Source organism: Ursus arctos, unplaced genomic scaffold, assembly GCF_023065955.2.
Source record: "Ursus arctos isolate Adak ecotype North America unplaced genomic scaffold, UrsArc2.0 scaffold_4, whole genome shotgun sequence".
Taxonomy (NCBI): Eukaryota; Metazoa; Chordata; class Mammalia; order Carnivora; family Ursidae; genus Ursus; species Ursus arctos.
Window position 1 is genome coordinate 53,147,065 of NW_026623056.1, and position 7,582 is coordinate 53,154,646.

Genomic DNA, 7,582 nt, shown 5'->3' on the forward strand with positions numbered 1-7,582 from the left:
ATGGACAGTTAAATGGAAGAAGTATTTAAATATATTTTTCTACCTAATTTTGAAAAGAGTTAGAAGGGTTTTAAGTATATTTTTCTATCTAATTTTGAAATGCTTTTTCTACTACACTTGCCTGTCACAGAAATAAACTGTAGAAAATTACATGCCTTGCTATTCATTATTTAACAAGTGGAAATATTGCACAGATGCTCAACATGCCATCATATTTTAAATGAAAATTAAAATAATTTCTCAAAGATGTATACTGAGAAGTCACCATCAAGTAAAACTAGGGGAAAGGATATTCCAGAGTGAATAGTTTGGGCAAATACGCAGACATAGGAATATAGCATAAAAAGACTTCAGTGATACTCACCTGGCAGGGGAGATACAATGATCAAGAAGGTGGTTTTCCCAGGGTGAGGCTTATCCATTTCAGTCTGGATGTGCTGACCACTGCGATTTCCCCAAATGTGAGAAAGTCAACTGCATAATTTGTGGTAATGGGGGACTGTGTTCCTGCTCCCCCCCCCAAAAAAAAAAGACTTCAGTGAGATTAGACCACAGAGATCACATTGTAGACCATAGAATGACCCAGCCTGTGTCTATTAGGGACAGGGGTGATAGGTAAGAGATGATATTTGTCTCCTATGCTAGGGCATTAATAATAGAGTTTGTATTACATGAAGAAAAGTAATAAACAAGATCAGATAGATATTTCTGAATCTCAATCTTGCAGAACAGTAGAAAATATTTAAAGAAAGATTGCTATGGCATTCTTCTCACTATCCTCTCAACCTTTAAATAATTGCAGTTATCCTTCACACATGGTAATATTCGTTCTAGATGCTGTGATTAAAATGATATACCAGGAAATTATAGTGAACTCAAAATAAGCTGATCTAATTCTCTCTCCTTTTTAATATAAACAAACAAAAATTGAACCCAAGCATTTGTCTGACATCGTAAGTGAAGATTAAATTATCTCATATAATCTATAGTGATTGAAACACTGTGAAATGTAGCTAATGGAGTAGATTTTAAGGTATAGTATAATCATAATGATATCTACTTTTAAAATATCAATAGCCATATCCAATAGCCCCAGGCAAAATAAGCCCTTAGGAAACGTTCACTTTCCTCAGGTCTCCCCACCCTCAACACTATTCCCTATCCCCAGAACGTGGACAAAGTTAATCATGTAGTAACTATTATTTCATGTAAGAGTTGTGATCGCATACTCTGTGCTGATGCAGAGTCACAACCCGGGGTTTGAAAAATACTGGCAAATGGCCTGAGCAAATTCTATTTCGCTAGGTTAACCACAATTCTGGTACACAGTCAAGATCAGCTATCTTGCTGAATGTTACCTTCATATTAATTCTCTGTGCCAATAGTTACAATTACAAAGTGTTGAATAGCTTAATTTTTCATGTCCAAATGGTTTTGAAATAATATAAATATTTAAAGCAATCAGAAGAAAATAAATAACTGATATGTAGAGAAACTTTATATTCTTATAAACTTTGGGAGTTTAATATGCTATAATATATTTATCAAATATAAAAAAGAAAATAGAACTCATACAATGTGATATAATTTATGCCAGGAAGTCATCCTAAAAATCATGGAGTGATTGTTGTAAGTAACTTTTAAAGGGTTATCCCTGTCTGTGATTGTTTTGCATCTTACTTTTTCTTGGTAGAAGTAGAATACATTGCATTGACAGAATAGCAAAATATATTTTAGTCATCAAAAATCATGAAGGTACAGATATAAAACAATAGTTACGGAATATAGGAGGAAACTAAGGTGAAAAGGACATGATTTGTGCTGAGAGAAGCATTCAAAATTATATACAGAATGGTCTGCATTTTGAAATTTTGCAACTGTGGATGAGAACTTGCCATTTATTATATTTAATATATTATGTGAATGCCTTTGATCCTTATTGAGTTTAAGTAATTAGTGAGTAGATATTTTAAGAATATTAATAATTAACACCTTTATATAGTAATGACTATGTATCATTTACCCTCGTCCGTATTTTATATAGGTGTGTACACATATATAACAATTTCCTTGACAACTAAAGCAATAATTATCTTTACATAAAACTGTTATTATCTTTATTTTATAATGATCTAATTCAGGCATAGAGAAAGTAAATTGGCCAAGTTTACTAGGGAAATTTGTACCGAGATTATATTGATTAACAGTCCATGCCCTACACATTTTAGGTTTCTATTTTTGTATTACCTTTTTGTGTATCTTGCCTATGTTATATCTGTAAAGATATTTAACCATTAGAGTAAAATTTTAAGTGTATGCTTAAACCATATTGAATTCATGTATACAATTTATGAGCTTATACACTGTTTCACCATAATATGATATCAAATCTAATGCAATTTTAGGGAAGAATTCCCTATGCAGTTGATTGTAAGGAATTAATATTCACATTTAAAAGTACAATTCAGCATGCCTGGGTGGCTCAGTCAGTTAAGCGTCTGCCCTTGGCTCAGGTCATGATCTCGGGGTCCAGGGATCAAGCCCCACATTGAGCTCCCTGCTCTGGGGGAAGCCTGCTTCTCCCTTTCCCTCTGCCCCTCACCCTGCTTGTGCTCTCTTGCTCTTTCTGTCTCAAATAAATAAATAAATAAATAAAATCTTTAAAAAAAATTTTTTTAAAGTACAATTCAATTTTCCTTTTTTTTAAATTGTAATATTTCATTTGTTTATACTTATGGAATTATATGTACATATTTCAATAAAAGGAAATTTTCACTTAAAAATTCTCAGATCTTCATTAACTTATCTAGCCAAACTGAAGTGATATTTTCTATGTTTAATTGGAAGTTTTATCTGATAATCTCTAACTGAATTTTTAATATATCTTTAATGATCTAAAATCAGAATTTCACAATGATTAATTACAATTTAATTATGTTAACTATTTATATTTTGAATACTTTCCTTCTCAGACGAGGAATGTGTCAATGGTACTTGTCACTAAATCTATTCTACATTGTCTTGGAGTATTTAGATATTGCAATAAAGTGAGAAAATTTTTAAAAAGCATGATCACTTGAAAAAAGGAAATGAAACTCTCTCTATTTGCAGAATATCTGATTGTTTACATAGAAAATATTAAGGAACCCTCAAAACAACTACTAAAACTAAGTAAATTTAATAGTTACCAGATATAATTTCAGTGGCATTAATTAATTCAAATGGCATGCTAAAAGCAATTTAATGATGCTAACAAACAAACTAAACGGAAAAAAAAATGTTAGATCTCTATATACAGAACTAAAAAATAGCATTTCTGGGAGAAATTAAAAACCTAAGTAAATAGAGAGTTATTCTATGTTCATGAATTGGAAAGCTTAACATTTCTATGTCAATTCTTTCCAAATTGACTTCTGGTAAAATTCCACTAGAAATCCCAAGGGTCTTTTCTTAGATAACATTTTTATTTCTTTTAAAACAGTTTTAGATCTAGCAAAATATTGCAAAACAGTACAGTGTGGTTCATTGATAAGGTGGGCCACTTCAGTGGGGGAGAGAGGAGGGACTATTTTTAATGAATGGTGTTGATACAACTGGATATCCATAAGCACAAGAATAAATTTGGAGCCCCTACCATACACTATATATAAATATAACTCAGAATAGATCAAAGACCTGAATTTAAACCAAAACTATTAAGTTCGTAGAAGGAAGTGTGAAAAATGTCATGACCTTAGATTAAGTAATGTTTTTTAGATATGACACCAAATACACAGCAATCAAAGATAAAATAGACAGACTGTACTTCATCAAATTAAAAATTTTGTGTGTCAAAGAACACTATCAAGAAAGTGAGGGGACAAACTCTATAGAATGGGATAAAACATTTGCAAAATCATGTATCTGACACAGTCTTAGTATCTGGAATATATAGATAACTTTTATAACTCAGCCAAAAAAAGACAAGAATTTTTTTAAAAACTAGGACCAAGATTTGACTAGAGATTGTGTGAAGGGATTACTTCACACTCAGTAAGATAACTAGAATTAAAAAGTCAGATAATAAAAATTGCTGGTGAGGATGCAGAGAAAGTGGAATCCTTGCACACATTGCTTGTAAGAAGGAAATTGGTGAAGTCACCTTTTAAAGCAGTTGGGCAGTTCCTAAAAGAATTAAGCATAGAATTATCATATGAGCCAACAATTCCAATCCTAGGTATGTATCCAAAAGAAATGAGAGCATATGTCCACACAAAAACTTGTATGTGAATTTCATAGCAGTATTATTTTATTTATAATATTTATAAAGAGTGGAAGCAATCTAAATTCTTATCAGTTGACTAAAGGATAAACAAAAAGTGATGTATCTTTATGATGGCGTATCATTCAGTCATAAAAGACTGAAGCACTGTTATAAGCTACAACATGGATAAACCTTGAAAACATTATGCTAAGTGAAAGAAGCCAGACCCAAAAGACCAGATAGTATATGGTTCCATTCATATGAAATATCCAGAATTGCAAATGTATATAGAGAGAAAGTCATTTAGTGACTGCCGTGGGATAAATTGGGATGGGGAAGGGAGAAAATGGAATTAAATGCTAGTAAGAACATAGTTTATTTTGTGTTCATAGAAATGTTCTGAAATTATATAGTGATGATTGTTACACAACATTGAACATGCTAAAAACCATGGTAATGTACACTTTGAAATTTTGCATTTGTTATGTGTATATAACTAAATTTAAAAAATACTATAAACTTAAAAAATAGTACCCATTATTCCCATATATCTCACACTCAATTTCATCTATTATTAATCTACATTATACATTTAGCATTAATATGGTATATTTGTTACAAGTAAATAGCTTATATAGCATATTACTTCTAACTAATGTCCAGACTACATTCAAATTTCCTTAGCTTTTACTTATGTCATTTTTCTGACCTGGAATTCAACATATCACATTACATTTAGTAGTCATGTCTTTGTAACATTTCTCATTGGTGTGAGTTTCAGACTTTCCTTGTTTTTGATGATCTTGTCAGTTTTGAAGACTATGGTTCATTGATACTTAGTAGAATCTCCTTCAACTGGAATTTGTTTGATAATTTTCTCATGATTAGATTGAGGTTAAGGTTTTGGGAAGACGACAACAGAAGTAAAATGGACATTTTTATCACATAATACCAAGAGTTTTCTGTGTGTGTGTGTGTGTGTGTGTGTGTTAGGTAAGGTTTTAATAACTACAGGCCCAGAGGGTTTTTTTGTTTTGTTTTGTTTTGTTTTTTGTTTAATGATATTAATAGGATTTATTTATTTTTAAATTATTTTTAACAATAATTTTTATTATGTTATATAAGTCACCATACAGTATATCCTTAGTTTTTGATGTAGTGTTCAATGATTCATTAGTTGCATATAACACCCAATGCTCATCACCACATGTACCCTCCTTAACACCCATCACCCAGGTACCCCATCCCTTCACCCCTCCCTTTTGTAACCCTCAGTTTGCTTCCTGGAGTACAGAGTCTCATGGTTTGTCTCTCTCTCTGATTTCTTCCCATTCAGTTTTCCCTCCCTTCCCCTGTGGTCCTGGTACAGCCACTCTGGAAAACAGTATGGAGTTTCCTCAAGATGTTAAAAATAGAGCTACCCTATGACCCAGCAATTGCACTACTAGGTTTACCCTAAAGATACAGACGTAGTGAAAACAAGGGGCACATGCACCCTAATGTTCATAGCAGCAATGTCCACAATAGCCAAACTGTGGAAAGAGCCAAGATGCCCTTCAACAGATGAATGGATAAAGAAGTTTTGGTCCATATATACAATGGAATATTACTCAGCCATCAGAAAGGATGAATACCTACCATTTGCACTGACATGGATTGGAACTGGAGGGGATTGTGCTAGGTGAAATAAGTCAATCAGAGAAAGACAATTATCTCATGATTTCACTCATATGTGGAACATAAGGAATGGTGTGGAATATCAAGTGTTTTCAACATGACATCACTATTGATGTTAACCTTAATCACCTGGCTGAGATAGTGTTGGTCAGTTTTCTCCACTTTTTTTTCCGGTTTCTATGTTGTTCTCTTTTGAAGGAAGTGATTATGTGTACCTCACACTTAAGACGTGGGGAGCTATGCTCCACATTCTCAAAAGCAGCATATCTGGGGTGCCTGGATGGCTCAGCAGGTTAAAGCATATGCCTTCGGCTCAGGTCATGATTTCAGGATCCTGGGATCAAGCCCTGTGGGCCACTTCTTGCTCAGCAGGGAGTCTGCTTCTCCCTCTCCCTGCCCCTCCCCCTGCTCATGCTTGCTCTCTCTCACTCTCTCAAATGGATAAATAAAATCTTTAAAAAATTTTTAAAAAAAATTTAAAGCAGCATATCTACATAAATTACTTGGAGTTCTACATGAGGAATTAATTTGTCTCTTCTTCCCATTTATTTATCTATTCAATCATTTATTTAATCAGTATGGACTCACAGATATTTATTTTATACTTTGGATTATAATCCAATACTACTTTATTTCCTTGTTAATATTGTTTCAGGTTTGGCTATTGGGAGCTCTTTCAGTTGATTCCTGTGTCCTTTTGACATATTTCCATCTCTTTTTTGCATTTGTTTGTTATGTTTCTCAGATCTTACTTTTTGGTGGTATAAGTTGCTCCAGGCTCAACTGATATATTTTCTGCATCTGTCCTAGAATTGTCAGTTTCTTCAAGGAACTCTGGTTCCTTTTATTGGAAAATAGTATTAGAAGCAAGATGATGGCTACAGTATGGTGCTAGTTGTTACTGAAGGACCATTATTTCTAGGCCACTCAACTGACAGGGCAAGGAAATGTGTAAGTGTGTGTGTGTGTGTGTGTGTACTAGCTTGTGTGTACATATATATCCACAAACGCTTGTGTAAACATCTGCATCTATTTTAAGCTAAACATAAATTCATATTGATGCATCCAACTCTAATCCATTGCAACATGGATCTTTCTAGCCTCCTCCCCTTACTTATCTATAACTTCTCACTCCAATAGTGAAAAACCTGACTCTCACCATGTGCCATCTAGTTACTTAATTGTTTAATTCCGGTATAAATATATAGTGATTTCAGAATTCTTAACCTTTACCCAATGGGAAACAACTTTATTATCTAGAATACAAATCTGTAGTCTTTCTCTACCTTTGGTTTTTAAGGATCTAAACATTCTGAAGTTACTTAGCTCGGTATTGCTTCCCGCACTTCCTTCAGTAAAGCTGTTTCCTGTATTTCTAATGTGTTTAGATTCTTTTGTCATATTCTGCATTCCATACTGAGATCTGCTGACCTGTGAAATGATTTTTTGAATTGCATATGTTAAAGTTTATTCTATCGACTGTAAATTCTATTGGTTTTGACAAACGCATGCTGTCATATACTCACCATGACAGTATCATATAACAACTTTATTATCCTAAAACTATCTCCTGTGCTTCACTTATTCTACCCTCCTTCTCATCTTGAACCTGTGGCAAGCCACTGATCTTTTAGTTGCACGTATAATTTTGCCTTTTCCAGA

At 33.2% G+C, this 7,582-nt stretch overlaps 1 non-coding gene across 1 annotated transcript; it reads left to right on the forward strand.

Annotated features, from left to right (window-relative positions):
• The first annotated feature begins 356 nt into the window (after positions 1 to 356).
• Positions 357 to 520, forward strand: LOC113257130 (U1 spliceosomal RNA). Its single transcript, XR_003316848.3, has one exon. It is a non-coding gene; the product is annotated as a U1 spliceosomal RNA (small nuclear RNA).
• Positions 521 to 7,582: the final 7,062 nt, after the last annotated feature.